Source organism: Hyla sarda, unplaced genomic scaffold (genome assembly GCF_029499605.1).
Source record: "Hyla sarda isolate aHylSar1 unplaced genomic scaffold, aHylSar1.hap1 scaffold_1241, whole genome shotgun sequence".
In the NCBI taxonomy this organism is placed as follows: Eukaryota; Metazoa; Chordata; class Amphibia; order Anura; family Hylidae; genus Hyla; species Hyla sarda.
Window position 1 is genome coordinate 51,732 of NW_026607862.1, and position 16,333 is coordinate 68,064.

General features: G+C 46.3%; 6 non-coding genes and 2 pseudogenes across 6 annotated transcripts; all 8 read left to right on the forward strand.

Moving 5' to 3' along the window:
- Window positions 1-50: 50 nt before the first annotated feature.
- LOC130303771 (U2 spliceosomal RNA) lies at window positions 51-241 on the forward strand. The gene has a single exon (XR_008853796.1). It is a non-coding gene; the product is annotated as a U2 spliceosomal RNA (small nuclear RNA).
- Window positions 242-2,326: 2,085 nt separating this feature from the next.
- Window positions 2,327-2,517, forward strand: LOC130303772 (U2 spliceosomal RNA). The gene has a single exon (XR_008853797.1). It is a non-coding gene; the product is annotated as a U2 spliceosomal RNA (small nuclear RNA).
- Window positions 2,518-4,610: 2,093 nt separating this feature from the next.
- LOC130303805 (U2 spliceosomal RNA) lies at window positions 4,611-4,770 on the forward strand (annotated as a pseudogene).
- A 693-nt stretch (window positions 4,771-5,463) lies between these two features.
- On the forward strand, window positions 5,464-5,642 carry LOC130303803 (U2 spliceosomal RNA; annotated as a pseudogene).
- A 2,134-nt stretch (window positions 5,643-7,776) lies between these two features.
- LOC130303773 (U2 spliceosomal RNA) lies at window positions 7,777-7,967 on the forward strand. The gene has a single exon (XR_008853798.1). It is a non-coding gene; the product is annotated as a U2 spliceosomal RNA (small nuclear RNA).
- A 2,091-nt stretch (window positions 7,968-10,058) lies between these two features.
- On the forward strand, window positions 10,059-10,249 carry LOC130303774 (U2 spliceosomal RNA). The gene has a single exon (XR_008853799.1). It is a non-coding gene; the product is annotated as a U2 spliceosomal RNA (small nuclear RNA).
- Window positions 10,250-12,345: 2,096 nt separating this feature from the next.
- LOC130303775 (U2 spliceosomal RNA) lies at window positions 12,346-12,536 on the forward strand. The gene has a single exon (XR_008853800.1). It is a non-coding gene; the product is annotated as a U2 spliceosomal RNA (small nuclear RNA).
- Window positions 12,537-14,637: 2,101 nt separating this feature from the next.
- Window positions 14,638-14,828, forward strand: LOC130303776 (U2 spliceosomal RNA). The gene has a single exon (XR_008853801.1). It is a non-coding gene; the product is annotated as a U2 spliceosomal RNA (small nuclear RNA).
- The last annotated feature ends 1,505 nt before the right edge of the window (window positions 14,829-16,333 follow it).

Here is a 16,333-nt window from a genome sequence, read left to right on the forward strand (position 1 = left end):
GTGATAGTGCCCATGAAGGGGACCTTGTTGGGCCCGCCCCTTTCACGGTTATCGCTTCTCGGCCTTTTGGCTAAGATCAAGTGTAGTATCTGTTCTTATCAGTTTAATATCTGATACGTCCCCTATCTGGGGACCATATATTAAATGGATTTTTGAGAACGGGGGCCGATTTCGAAGCTTGCTTCCGTCGCCCTATGCATTGACCCGATATGGCAGTATCTTCGGGTACAGTGCACCACCCCCTTACAGGGTTAAAAAGAAAGATTCCTACTTTCATTGCTACCTGCTTGCTGGCTAGCCAGCTAGCCAGCCCTGTGGGCCTTGCTGCTGCAGCCAAAAAACAAAAGGTGGTGCTGCTGCTGCTGCTGCTTCTGCTTCTGCTTGTGTCTGGCCCCTGTTGGAGCGTCCAGGCACAGGACTTCTGCTGCTGCTGACTAAATGGCCTCCTTAATTGGATCATTTGAGTAGCCAGCACACCTGTGCAGGTAGGGCATGACATGATAGGCAGCTGCCTTGATAGCGGGTGGGTGCTGAATGTTCCTAATTGACAAAATAAGATTAATGCTTATGAAGAAATATAAAATCTCATCCCTTCCCCAATATCGCGCCACACCCCTACCCCTTAATTCCCTGGTTGAACTTGATGGACATATGTCTTTTTTCGACCGTACTAACTATGTAACTATGTAACATAACCTGGGGGGGGGGGGGGGGGGGGTCTCCTGGCTGTTCACACAGGTGTGTCATTGCTGTACATTGACCATGCATTGCTTCTGTGGTATTGCAAAGGCAAAGACAAATGCTTCCAGCCATCCATTGCACTAATGGATTGGTCATCAGCTGGCTGTCTATGTCCCGCATCAATATAGACCAAAGTACAGAGGGTTAGGCTATGCTATTGTGCACCTACCTGATGCATCAGAAGGTGCGAGGCCCTTGCTAAATTCTGTGCACAGACTTTGAGATCTATACTTTAGACTGTATCTAAACCTGCTCCAACATGGACTGACATTCTGGCCTACTTTCAGCCGATGCGACTTGTCTGTCGCTGAACAGTCGCTTTTTATGTATTCAGCACCTATGTATAATGTTGTAAAAATGCTCTAGAAGCTAAAGTCGCAGAAATGTCACACATATTTGGCCTGCAACTTTCTGTGCGACAAATTCAGACAGGAAAAATCAGTATAAATCCTTAGAAAATTATCCCCCAGTGTCTCCATCTGCTGGCGGTATTGAATAAGCATTGCTGCACTGATGGGGTATGCATTAGACGAAAAAAAAGAAGAAAAAGAAGAATAATACGCCCAGAAAAGAGGCGAAAAGGAGAAAAACGTAAAAAAACGTGAAAAAAAAGTAAGAGGAAGAGAAGGGAAAAAAAGGTGGAAATGGGTTTAAAAGTGATTTCGGCGGAGAAATATATATATATATATATATATATATATATATATATATACGCGCACACACACACATATATATAAACGTATTCTCCCTTGAGATATTGCAGCCGCTGCTGTGTCCAGGCCCAGGAGCCTTAGCACTGTGCTGTGATGTCACTCAATACCACTGACATCACTAGGTGTAAACAACATCTCTCCTTTGCTGTGTATGTGACTATGGAGCTGTTTGGTGATGTCGTCTATTATGGCCTTCATAGAAGCAACAGGAGATTGTTGCATCCATCTAGAACCCTCAGAACTACAGTGCTATGATGTCACTCACTTCCACAGGCCTTGCAGAGTGTAAACAACAACAACCCAGCTTTGTTGTGTATGTAACCATAGGGATTTGTGATGTCACCTAGAACCTTCACAGCAGCGACAGCTTTATGAGGAGCATCAGCACTGCTCTGCCTGAGCAGAACCATCACCGCCATAGGTTGTCAAATAACCCGGATTTAACCCACACAGGTAAGTCCAATGGGGTGCAGGCATGTCCTCTATGCTTACAGCTTCCCGTGGGTGTTGGTTTGATACCGTTTGGGGACAGCCAAGGAGGCATCTGCAGGCAACAAAGGTAGGTGTGTGCTTGTGTGTGTGTTTCCTATGCAGATCCTAAGCCCAGTGTCACATGCAAGTAGGAGGAGTAAGAAGGGTTCCTGGCAAATCCGGGTTATGGATTGCATTTAAAAAGGCCCCGTGGGAGTGCAATGGGCCCCTGTCTTGCTGCTTAGCAATAATGGTATGGGTTTAGGTTCTGCTGTGTGTACTGGTGGTTGACTGCCCCCCAGCCCAGAGTGTGCATGGAAAATTGTCTGGCAGCCTCCCTGACAGCAAGCAGTGATAGTGCCCATGAAGGGGACCTTGTTGGGCCCGCCCCTTTCACGGTTATCGCTTCTCGGCCTTTTGGCTAAGATCAAGTGTAGTATCTGTTCTTATCAGTTTAATATCTGATACGTCCCCTATCTGGGGACCATATATTAAATGGATTTTTGAGAACGGGGGCCGATTTCGAAGCTTGCTTCCGTCGCCCTATGCATTGACCCGATATGGCAGTATCTTCGGGTACAGTGCACCACCCCCTTACAGGGTTAAAAAGAAAGATTCCTACTTTCATTGCTACCTGCTTGCTGGCTAGCCAGCTAGCCAGCCCTGTGGGCCTTGCTGCTGCAGCCAAAAAACAAAAGGTGGTGCTGCTGCTGCTGCTGCTTCTGCTGCTTCTGCTTCTGCTTGTGTCTGGCCCCTGTTGGAGCGTCCAGGCACAGGACTTCTGCTGCTGCTGACTAAATGGCCTCCTTAATTGGATCATTTGAGTAGCCAGCACACCTGTGCAGGTAGGGCATGACATGATAGGCAGCTGCCTTGATAGCGGGTGGGTGCTGAATGTTCCTAATTGACAAAATAAGATTAATGCTTATGAAGAAATATAAAATCTCATCCCTTCCCCAATATCGCGCCACACCCCTACCCCTTAATTCCCTGGTTGAACTTGATGGACATATGTCTTTTTTCGACCGTACTAACTATGTAACTATGTAACATAACATGGGGGGGGGGGGGGGTCTCCTGGCTGTTCACACAGGTGTGTCATTGCTGTACATTGACCATGCATTGCTTCTGTGGTATTGCAAAGGCAAAGACAAATGCTTCCAGCCATCCATTGCACTAATGGATTGGTCATCAGCTGGCTGTCTATGTCCCGCATCAATATAGACCAAAGTACAGAGGGTTAGGCTATGCTATTGTGCACCTACCTGATGCATCAGAAGGTGCGAGGCCCTTGCTAAATTCTGTGCACAGACTTTGAGATCTATACTTTAGACTGTATCTAAACCTGCTCCAACATGGACTGACATTCTGGCCTACTTTCAGCCAATGCGACTTGTCTGTCGCTGAACAGTCGCTTTTTATGTATTCAGCACCTATGTATAATGTTGTAAAAATGCTCTAGAAGCTAAAGTCGCAGAAATGTCACACATATTTGGCCTGCAACTTTCTGTGCGACAAATTCAGACAGGAAAAATCAGTATAAATCCTTAGAAAATTATCCCCCAGTGTCTCCATCTGCTGGCGGTATTGAATAAGCATTGCTGCACTGATGGGGTATGCATTAGACGAAAAAAAAGAAGAAAAAGAAGAATAATACGCCCAGAAAAGAGGCGAAAAGGAGAAAAACGTAAAAAAACTTGAAAAAAAAGTAAGAGGAAGAGAAGGGAAAAAAAGGTGGAAATGGGTTTAAAAGTGATTTCGGCGGAGAAATATATATATATATATATATATATATATATATATATATATATACGCGCACACACACACATATATATAAACGTATTCTCCGTTGAGATATTGCAGCCGCTGCTGTGTCCAGGCCCAGGAGCCTTAGCACTGTGCTGTGATGTCACTCAATACCACTGACATCACTAGGTGTAAACAACATCTCTCCTTTGCTGTGTATGTGACTATGGAGCTGTTTGGTGATGTCGTCTATTATGGCCTTCATAGAAGCAACAGGAGATTGTTGCATCCATCTAGAACCCTCAGAACTACAGTGCTATGATGTCACTCACTTCCACAGGCCTTGCAGAGTGTAAACAACAACAACCCAGCTTTGTTGTGTATGTAACCATAGGGATTTGTGATGTCACCTAGAACCTTCACAGCAGCGACAGCTTTATGAGGAGCATCAGCACTGCTCTGCCTGAGCAGAACCATCACCGCCATAGGTTGTCAAATAACCCGGATTTAACCCACACAGGTAAGTCCAATGGGGTGCAGGCATGTCCTCTATGCTTACAGCTTCCCGTGGGTGTTGGTTTGATACCGTTTGGGGACAGCCAAGGAGGCATCTGCAGGCAACAAAGGTAGGTGTGTGCTTGTGTGTGTGTTTCCTATGCAGATCCTAAGCCCAGTGTCACATGCAAGTAGGAGGAGTAAGAAGGGTTCCTGGCAAATCCGGGTTATGGATTGCATTTAAAAAGGCCCCGTGGGAGTGCAATGGGCCCCTGTCTTGCTGCTTAGCAATAATGGTATGGGTTTAGGTTCTGCTGTGTGTACTGGTGGTTGACTGCCCCCCAGCCCAGAGTGTGCATGGAAAATTGTCTGGCAGCCTCCCTGACAGCAAGCAGTGATAGTGCCCATGAAGGGGACCTTGTTGGGCCCGCCCCTTTCACGGTTATCGCTTCTCGGCCTTTTGGCTAAGATCAAGTGTAGTATCTGTTCTTATCAGTTTTCATGCTGGTGGGGATGGGTGCTGCATGGAGGATGCAGGTGTACCAGGGCTTTCCGGGGCTGGTTCTGAGGAATCAGCTCGACGGCTGCCCCGATGTGACCTGTTCCCTCCGGGTCTCGCCATGAGGCTGAGAGGGTCTAGAGCCGAGGTACTTTTGTGCCTCGGGGAGTGGTGACCCCGAGGTGCCGAAACTCACTGGGAGAATAGGCTCACTGAGTTGAAGCACGGGCACCATAATCTCTTCACCTTGTGGCACTCACCTCTTGATTCCCGGCCTTCTGGCTAGGATCAGAGAAATTTTTATAGATCCGGCCGGATGTCCGGGCAGTATATCTGCACACATTCACTTATTTATTTATTTTTTGTCTCACTGTGTCACTTTTTGCGTGTTGTGTGTTCACAGGATTTGTCAGGATGCGGTAGCCCTTCTGGGTGTCCCTCCTGGCGGTCTAGGGGAGGTGTGTGTGGCCATTAGGTTCCGCACCTCCCTGCAAACACCCCGGGTACTCCTGCTTCGCAGGGTACCTACCGTAATCGGCTCTGCGGGCAGATACCTTGGCTAACGCCAAGGGGGATGCCGGGAGCATTTGTGGTCTCCTAGTAGCTTCGGCGAAAAGGGACATCGAACCTGGAACCTCGCAGGTACCTTTTGGTCCGGAGGCGAAGGGTAAGGTTTGTTGGGGGGCCTCTCTCCTATCGGAGAAGGGCTTGCGATAGACCGCATCCTTTGTGCACGTTTTTTTTAGTGTAACACGTTTGCACTTTTTCTTGCACTTTGGGTGAATCGAAAGCACGTTCCTCGGCTTTAGATAAAAAAAAAAAAATCTGTTCTTATCAGTTTAATATCTGATACGTCCCCTATCTGGGGACCATATATTAAATGGATTTTTGAGAACGGGGGCCGATTTCGAAGCTTGCTTCCGTCGCCCTATGCATTGACCCGATATGGCAGTATCTTCGGGTACAGTGCACCACCCCCTTACAGGGTTAAAAAGAAAGATTCCTACTTTCATTGCTACCTGCTTGCTGGCTAGCCAGCTAGCCAGCCCTGTGGGCCTTGCTGCTGCAGCCAAAAAACAAAAGGTGGTGCTGCTGCTGCTGCTGCTTCTGCTGCTTCTGCTTCTGCTGCTTCTGCTTCTGCTTGTGTCTGGCCCCTGTTGGAGCGTCCAGGCACAGGACTTCTGCTGCTGCTGACTAAATGGCCTCCTTAATTGGATCATTTGAGTAGCCAGCACACCTGTGCAGGTAGGGCATGACATGATAGGCAGCTGCCTTGATAGCGGGTGGGTGCTGAATGTTCCTAATTGACAAAATAAGATTAATGCTTATGAAGAAATATAAAATCTCATCCCTTCCCCAATATCGCGCCACACCCCTACCCCTTAATTCCCTGGTTGAACTTGATGGACATATGTCTTTTTTCGACCGTACTAACTATGTAACTATGTAACATAACATGGGGGGGGGGGGGGGGTCTCCTGGCTGTTCACACAGGTGTGTCATTGCTGTACATTGACCATGCATTGCTTCTGTGGTATTGCAAAGGCAAAGACAAATGCTTCCAGCCATCCATTGCACTAATGGATTGGTCATCAGCTGGCTGTCTATGTCCCGCATCAATATAGACCAAAGTACAGAGGGTTAGGCTATGCTATTGTGCACCTACCTGATGCATCAGAAGGTGCGAGGCCCTTGCTAAATTCTGTGCACAGACTTTGAGATCTATACTTTAGACTGTATCTAAACCTGCTCCAACATGGACTGACATTCTGGCCTACTTTCAGCCGATGCGACTTGTCTGTCGCTGAACAGTCGCTTTTTATGTATTCAGCACCTATGTATAATGTTGTAAAAATGCTCTAGAAGCTAAAGTCGCAGAAATGCCACACATATTTGGCCTGCAACTTTCTGTGCGACAAATTCAGACAGGAAAAATCAGTATAAATCCTTAGAAAATTATCCCCCAGTGTCTCCATCTGCTGGCGGTATTGAATAAGCATTGCTGCACTGATGGGGTATGCATTAGACGAAAAAAAAGAAGAAAAAGAAGAATAATACGCCCAGAAAAGAGGCGAAAAGGAGAAAAACGTAAAAAAACGTGAAAAAAAAGTAAGAGGAAGAGAAGGGAAAAAAAGGTGGAAATGGGTTTAAAAGTGATTTCGGCGGAGAATATATATATATATATATATATATATATATATATATATATATATATATATATATATATATATATATATACGAGCACACACACACATATATATAAACGTATTCTCCGTTGAGATATTGCAGCCGCTGCTGTGTCCAGGCCCAGGAGCCTTAGCACTGTGCTGTGATGTCACTCAATACCACTGACATCACTAGGTGTAAACAACATCTCTCCTTTGCTGTGTATGTGACTATGGAGCTGTTTGGTGATGTCGTCTATTATGGCCTTCATAGAAGCAACAGGAGATTGTTGCATCCATCTAGAACCCTCAGAACTACAGTGCTATGATGTCACTCACTTCCACAGGCCTTGCAGAGTGTAAACAACAACAACCCAGCTTTGTTGTGTATGTAACCATAGGGATTTGTGATGTCACCTAGAACCTTCACAGCAGCGACAGCTTTATGAGGAGCATCAGCACTGCTCTGCCTGAGCAGAACCATCACCGCCATAGGTTGTCAAATAACCCGGATTTAACCCACACAGGTAAGTCCAATGGGGTGCAGGCATGTCCTCTATGCTTACAGCTTCCCGTGGGTGTTGGTTTGATACCGTTTGGGGACAGCCAAGGAGGCATCTGCAGGCAACAAAGGTAGGTGTGTGCTTGTGTGTGTGTTTCCTATGCAGATCCTAAGCCCAGTGTCACATGCAAGTAGGAGGAGTAAGAAGGGTTCCTGGCAAATCCGGGTTATGGATTGCATTTAAAAAGGCCCCGTGGGAGTGCAATGGGCCCCTGTCTTGCTGCTTAGCAATAATGGTATGGGTTTAGGTTCTGCTGTGTGTACTGGTGGTTGACTGCCCCCCAGCCCAGAGTGTGCATGGAAAATTGTCTGGCAGCCTCCCTGACAGCAAGCAGTGATAGTGCCCATGAAGGGGACCTTGTTGGGCCCGCCCCTTTCACGGTTATCGCTTCTCGGCCTTTTGGCTAAGATCAAGTGTAGTATCTGTTCTTATCAGTTTAATATCTGATACGTCCCCTATCTGGGGACCATATATTAAATGGATTTTTGAGAACGGGGGCCGATTTCGAAGCTTGCTTCCGTCGCCCTATGCATTGACCCGATATGGCAGTATCTTCGGGTACAGTGCACCACCCCCTTACAGGGTTAAAAAGAAAGATTCCTACTTTCATTGCTACCTGCTTGCTGGCTAGCCAGCTAGCCAGCCCTGTGGGCCTTGCTGCTGCAGCCAAAAAACAAAAGGTGGTGCTGCTGCTGCTTCTGCTGCTTCTGCTTGTGTCTGGCCCCTGTTGGAGCGTCCAGGCACAGGACTTCTGCTGCTGCTGACTAAATGGCCTCCTTAATTGGATCATTTGAGTAGCCAGCACACCTGTGCAGGTAGGGCATGACATGATAGGCAGCTGCCTTGATAGCGGGTGGGTGCTGAATGTTCCTAATTGACAAAATAAGATCAATGCTTATGAAGAAATATAAAATCTCATCCCTTCCCCAATATCGCGCCACACCCCTACCCCTTAATTCCCTGGTTGAACTTGATGGACATATGTCTTTTTTCGACCGTACTAACTATGTAACTATGTAACATAACATGGGGGGGGGGGGGGGGGGGTCTCCTGGCTGTTCACACAGGTGTGTCATTGCTGTACATTGACCATGCATTGCTTCTGTGGTATTGCAAAGGCAAAGACAAATGCTTCCAGCCATCCATTGCACTAATGGATTGGTCATCAGCTGGCTGTCTATGTCCCGCATCAATATAGACCAAAGTACAGAGGGTTAGGCTATGCTATTGTGCACCTACCTGATGCATCAGAAGGTGCGAGGCCCTTGCTAAATTCTGTGCACAGACTTTGAGATCTATACTTTAGACTGTATCTAAACCTGCTCCAACATGGACTGACATTCTGGCCTACTTTCAGCCGATGCGACTTGTCTGTCGCTGAACAGTCGCTTTTTATGTATTCAGCACCTATGTATAATGTTGTAAAAATGCTCTAGAAGCTAAAGTCGCAGAAATGTCACACATATTTGGCCTGCAACTTTCTGTGCGACAAATTCAGACAGGAAAAATCAGTATAAATCCTTAGAAAATTATCCCCCAGTGTCTCCATCTGCTGGCGGTATTGAATAAGCATTGCTGCACTGATGGGGTATGCATTAGACGAAAAAAAAGAAGAAAAAGAAGAATAATACGCCCAGAAAAGAGGCGAAAAGGAGAAAAACGTAAAAAAACGTGAAAAAAAAGTAAGAGGAAGAGAAGGGAAAAAAAGGTGGAAATGGGTTTAAAAGTGATTTCGGCGGAGAAATATATATATATATATATATATATATATATATATATATATATATATATACGCGCACACACACACATATATATAAACGTATTCTCCGTTGAGATATTGCAGCCGCTGCTGTGTCCAGGCCCAGGAGCCTTAGCACTGTGCTGTGATGTCACTCAATACCACTGACATCACTAGGTGTAAACAACATCTCTCCTTTGCTGTGTATGTGACTATGGAGCTGTTTGGTGATGTCGTCTATTATGGCCTTCATAGAAGCAACAGGAGATTGTTGCATCCATCTAGAACCCTCAGAACTACAGTGCTATGATGTCACTCACTTCCACAGGCCTTGCAGAGTGTAAACAACAACAACCCAGCTTTGTTGTGTATGTAACCATAGGGATTTGTGATGTCACCTAGAACCTTCACAGCAGCGACAGCTTTATGAGGAGCATCAGCACTGCTCTGCCTGAGCAGAACCATCACCGCCATAGGTTGTCAAATAACCCGGATTTAACCCACACAGGTAAGTCCAATGGGGTGCAGGCATGTCCTCTATGCTTACAGCTTCCCGTGGGTGTTGGTTTGATACCGTTTGGGGACAGCCAAGGAGGCATCTGCAGGCAACAAAGGTAGGTGTGTGCTTGTGTGTGTGTTTCCTATGCAGATCCTAAGCCCAGTGTCACATGCAAGTAGGAGGAGTAAGAAGGGTTCCTGGCAAATCCGGGTTATGGATTGCATTTAAAAAGGCCCCGTGGGAGTGCAATGGGCCCCTGTCTTGCTGCTTAGCAATAATGGTATGGGTTTAGGTTCTGCTGTGTGTACTGGTGGTTGACTGCCCCCCAGCCCAGAGTGTGCATGGAAAATTGTCTGGCAGCCTCCCTGACAGCAAGCAGTGATAGTGCCCATGAAGGGGACCTTGTTGGGCCCGCCCCTTTCACGGTTATCGCTTCTCGGCCTTTTGGCTAAGATCAAGTGTAGTATCTGTTCTTATCAGTTTAATATCTGATACGTCCCCTATCTGGGGACCATATATTAAATGGATTTTTGAGAACGGGGGCCGATTTCGAAGCTTGCTTCCGTCGCCCTATGCATTGACCCGATATGGCAGTATCTTCGGGTACAGTGCACCACCCCCTTACAGGGTTAAAAAGAAAGATTCCTACTTTCATTGCTACCTGCTTGCTGGCTAGCCAGCTAGCCAGCCCTGTGGGCCTTGCTGCTGCAGCCAAAAAACAAAAGGTGGTGCTGCTGCTGCTGCTGCTTCTGCTGCTTCTGCTTCTGCTTGTGTCTGGCCCCTGTTGGAGCGTCCAGGCACAGGACTTCTGCTGCTGCTGACTAAATGGCCTCCTTAATTGGATCATTTGAGTAGCCAGCACACCTGTGCAGGTAGGGCATGACATGATAGGCAGCTGCCTTGATAGCGGGTGGGTGCTGAATGTTCCTAATTGACAAAATAAGATTAATGCTTATGAAGAAATATAAAATCTCATCCCTTCCCCAATATCGCGCCACACCCCTACCCCTTAATTCCCTGGTTGAACTTGATGGACATATGTCTTTTTTCGACCGTACTAACTATGTAACTATGTAACATAACATGGGGGGGGGGGGGGGGGGGGTCTCCTGGCTGTTCACACAGGTGTGTCATTGCTGTACATTGACCATGCATTGCTTCTGTGGTATTGCAAAGGCAAAGACAAATGCTTCCAGCCATCCATTGCACTAATGGATTGGTCATCAGCTGGCTGTCTATGTCCCGCATCAATATAGACCAAAGTACAGAGGGTTAGGCTATGCTATTGTGCACCTACCTGATGCATCAGAAGGTGCGAGGCCCTTGCTAAATTCTGTGCACAGACTTTGAGATCTATACTTTAGACTGTATCTAAACCTGCTCCAACATGGACTGACATTCTGGCCTACTTTCAGCCGATGCGACTTGTCTGTCGCTGAACAGTCGCTTTTTATGTATTCAGCACCTATGTATAATGTTGTAAAAATGCTCTAGAAGCTAAAGTCGCAGAAATGTCACACATATTTGGCCTGCAACTTTCTGTGCGACAAATTCAGACAGGAAAAATCAGTATAAATCCTTAGAAAATTATCCCCCAGTGTCTCCATCTGCTGGCGGTATTGAATAAGCATTGCTGCACTGATGGGGTATGCATTAGACGAAAAAAAAGAAGAAAAAGAAGAATAATACGCCCAGAAAAGAGGCGAAAAGGAGAAAAACGTAAAAAAACGTGAAAAAAAAGTAAGAGGAAGAGAAGGGAAAAAAAGGTGGAAATGGGTTTAAAAGTGATTTCGGCGGAGAAATATATATATATATATATATATATATATATATATATATATATGCGCACACACACACATATATATAAACGTATTCTCCGTTGAGATATTGCAGCCGCTGCTGTGTCCAGGCCCAGGAGCCTTAGCACTGTGCTGTGATGTCACTCAATACCACTGACATCACTAGGTGTAAACAACATCTCTCCTTTGCTGTGTATGTGACTATGGAGCTGTTTGGTGATGTCGTCTATTATGGCCTTCATAGAAGCAACAGGAGATTGTTGCATCCATCTAGAACCCTCAGAACTACAGTGCTATGATGTCACTCACTTCCACAGGCCTTGCAGAGTGTAAACAACAACAACCCAGCTTTGTTGTGTATGTAACCATAGGGATTTGTGATGTCACCTAGAACCTTCACAGCAGCGACAGCTTTATGAGGAGCATCAGCACTGCTCTGCCTGAGCAGAACCATCACCGCCATAGGTTGTCAAATAACCCGGATTTAACCCACACAGGTAAGTCCAATGGGGTGCAGGCATGTCCTCTATGCTTACAGCTTCCCGTGGGTGTTGGTTTGATACCGTTTGGGGACAGCCAAGGAGGCATCTGCAGGCAACAAAGGTAGGTGTGTGCTTGTGTGTGTGTTTCCTATGCAGATCCTAAGCCCAGTGTCACATGCAAGTAGGAGGAGTAAGAAGGGTTCCTGGCAAATCCGGGTTATGGATTGCATTTAAAAAGGCCCCGTGGGAGTGCAATGGGCCCCTGTCTTGCTGCTTAGCAATAATGGTATGGGTTTAGGTTCTGCTGTGTGTACTGGTGGTTGACTGCCCCCCAGCCCAGAGTGTGCATGGAAAATTGTCTGGCAGCCTCCCTGACAGCAAGCAGTGATAGTGCCCATGAAGGGGACCTTGTTGGGCCCGCCCCTTTCACGGTTATCGCTTCTCGGCCTTTTGGCTAAGATCAAGTGTAGTATCTGTTCTTATCAGTTTAATATCTGATACGTCCCCTATCTGGGGACCATATATTAAATGGATTTTTGAGAACGGGGGCCGATTTCGAAGCTTGCTTCCGTCGCCCTATGCATTGACCCGATATGGCAGTATCTTCGGGTACAGTGCACCACCCCCTTACAGGGTTAAAAAGAAAGATTCCTACTTTCATTGCTACCTGCTTGCTGGCTAGCCAGCTAGCCAGCCCTGTGGGCCTTGCTGCTGCAGCCAAAAAACAAAAGGTGGTGCTGCTGCTGCTGCTTCTGCTGCTTCTGCTTCTGCTTGTGTCTGGCCCCTGTTGGAGCGTCCAGGCACAGGACTTCTGCTGCTGCTGACTAAATGGCCTCCTTAATTGGATCATTTGAGTAGCCAGCACACCTGTGCAGGTAGGGCATGACATGATAGGCAGCTGCCTTGATAGCGGGTGGGTGCTGAATGTTCCTAATTGACAAAATAAGATTAATGCTTATGAAGAAATATAAAATCTCATCCCTTCCCCAATATCGCGCCACACCCCTACCCCTTAATTCCCTGGTTGAACTTGATGGACATATGTCTTTTTTCGACCGTACTAACTATGTAACTATGTAACATAACATGGGGGGGGGGGGGGGGGGGGTCTCCTGGCTGTTCACACAGGTGTGTCATTGCTGTACATTGACCATGCATTGCTTCTGTGGTATTGCAAAGGCAAAGACAAATGCTTCCAGCCATCCATTGCACTAATGGATTGGTCATCAGCTGGCTGTCTATGTCCCGCATCAATATAGACCAAAGTACAGAGGGTTAGGCTATGCTATTGTGCACCTACCTGATGCATCAGAAGGTGCGAGGCCCTTGCTAAATTCTGTGCACAGACTTTGAGATCTATACTTTAGACTGTATCTAAACCTGCTCCAACATGGACTGACATTCTGGCCTACTTTCAGCCGATGCGACTTGTCTGTCGCTGAACAGTCGCTTTTTATGTATTCAGCACCTATGTATAATGTTGTAAAAATGCTCTAGAAGCTAAAGTCGCAGAAATGTCACACATATTTGGCCTGCAACTTTCTGTGCGACAAATTCAGACAGGAAAAATCAGTATAAATCCTTAGAAAATTATCCCCCAGTGTCTCCATCTGCTGGCGGTATTGAATAAGCATTGCTGCACTGATGGGGTATGCATTAGACGAAAAAAAAGAAGAAAAAGAAGAATAATACGCCCAGAAAAGAGGCGAAAAGGAGAAAAACGTAAAAAAACGTGAAAAAAAAGTAAGAGGAAGAGAAGGGAAAAAAAGGTGGAAATGGGTTTAAAAGTGATTTCGGCGGAGAAATATATATATATATATATATATATATATATATATATATATATATATATACGCGCACACACACACATATATATAAACGTATTCTCCGTTGAGATATTGCAGCCGCTGCTGTGTCCAGGCCCAGGAGCCTTAGCACTGTGCTGTGATGTCACTCAATACCACTGACATCACTAGGTGTAAACAACATCTCTCCTTTGCTGTGTATGTGACTATGGAGCTGTTTGGTGATGTCGTCTATTATGGCCTTCATAGAAGCAACAGGAGATTGTTGCATCCATCTAGAACCCTCAGAACTACAGTGCTATGATGTCACTCACTTCCACAGGCCTTGCAGAGTGTAAACAACAACAACCCAGCTTTGTTGTGTATGTAACCATAGGGATTTGTGATGTCACCTAGAACCTTCACAGCAGCGACAGCTTTATGAGGAGCATCAGCACTGCTCTGCCTGAGCAGAACCATCACCGCCATAGGTTGTCAAATAACCCGGATTTAACCCACACAGGTAAGTCCAATGGGGTGCAGGCATGTCCTCTATGCTTACAGCTTCCCGTGGGTGTTGGTTTGATACCGTTTGGGGACAGCCAAGGAGGCATCTGCAGGCAACAAAGGTAGGTGTGTGCTTGTGTGTGTGTTTCCTATGCAGATCCTAAGCCCAGTGTCACATGCAAGTAGGAGGAGTAAGAAGGGTTCCTGGCAAATCCGGGTTATGGATTGCATTTAAAAAGGCCCCGTGGGAGTGCAATGGGCCCCTGTCTTGCTGCTTAGCAATAATGGTATGGGTTTAGGTTCTGCTGTGTGTACTGGTGGTTGACTGCCCCCCAGCCCAGAGTGTGCATGGAAAATTGTCTGGCAGCCTCCCTGACAGCAAGCAGTGATAGTGCCCATGAAGGGGACCTTGTTGGGCCCGCCCCTTTCACGGTTATCGCTTCTCGGCCTTTTGGCTAAGATCAAGTGTAGTATCTGTTCTTATCAGTTTAATATCTGATACGTCCCCTATCTGGGGACCATATATTAAATGGATTTTTGAGAACGGGGGCCGATTTCGAAGCTTGCTTCCGTCGCCCTATGCATTGACCCGATATGGCAGTATCTTCGGGTACAGTGCACCACCCCCTTACAGGGTTAAAAAGAAAGATTCCTACTTTCATTGCTACCTGCTTGCTGGCTAGCCAGCTAGCCAGCCCTGTGGGCCTTGCTGCTGCAGCCAAAAAACAAAAGGTGGTGCTGCTGCTTCTGCTGCTTCTGCTTCTGCTTGTGTCTGGCCCCTGTTGGAGCGTCCAGGCACAGGACTTCTGCTGCTGCTGACTAAATGGCCTCCTTAATTGGATCATTTGAGTAGCCAGCACACCTGTGCAGGTAGGGCATGACATGATAGGCAGCTGCCTTGATAGCGGGTGGGTGCTGAATGTTCCTAATTGACAAAATAAGATTAATGCTTATGAAGAAATATAAAATCTCATCCCTTCCCCAATATCGCGCCACACCCCTACCCCTTAATTCCCTGGTTGAACTTGATGGACATATGTCTTTTTTCGACCGTACTAACTATGTAACTATGTAACATAACATGGGGGGGGGGGGGGGGGGGTCTCCTGGCTGTTCACACAGGTGTGTCATTGCTGTACATTGACCATGCATTGCTTCTGTGGTATTGCAAAGGCAAAGACAAATGCTTCCAGCCATCCATTGCACTAATGGATTGGTCATCAGCTGGCTGTCTATGTCCCGCATCAATATAGACCAAAGTACAGAGGGTTAGGCTATGCTATTGTGCACCTACCTGATGCATCAGAAGGTGCGAGGCCCTTGCTAAATTCTGTGCACAGACTTTGAGATCTATACTTTAGACTGTATCTAAACCTGCTCCAACATGGACTGACATTCTGGCCTACTTTCAGCCGATGCGACTTGTCTGTCGCTGAACAGTCGCTTTTTATGTATTCAGCACCTATGTATAATGTTGTAAAAATGCTCTAGAAGCTAAAGTCGCAGAAATGTCACACATATTTGGCCTGCAACTTTCTGTGCGACAAATTCAGACAGGAAAAATCAGTATAAATCCTTAGAAAATTATCCCCCAGTGTCTCCATCTGCTGGCGGTATTGAATAAGCATTGCTGCACTGATGGGGTATGCATTAGACGAAAAAAAAGAAGAAAAAGAAGAATAATACGCCCAGAAAAGAGGCGAAAAGGAGAAAAACGTAAAAAAACGTGAAAAAAAAGTAAGAGGAAGAGAAGGGAAAAAAAGGTGGAAATGGGTTTAAAAGTGATTTCGGCGGAGAAATATATATATATATATATATATATATATATATATATATACGCGCACACACACACATATATATAAACGTATTCTCCGTTGAGATATTGCAGCCGCTGCTGTGTCCAGGCCCAGGAGCCTTAGCACTGTGCTGTGATGTCACTCAATACCACTGACATCACTAGGTGTAAACAACATCTCTCCTTTGCTGTGTATGTGACTATGGAGCTGTTTGGTGATGTCGTCTATTATGGCCTTCATAGAAGCAACAGGAGATTGTTGCATCCATCTAGAACCCTCAGAACTACAGTGCTATGATGTCACTCACTTCCACAGGCCTTGCAGAGTGTAAACAA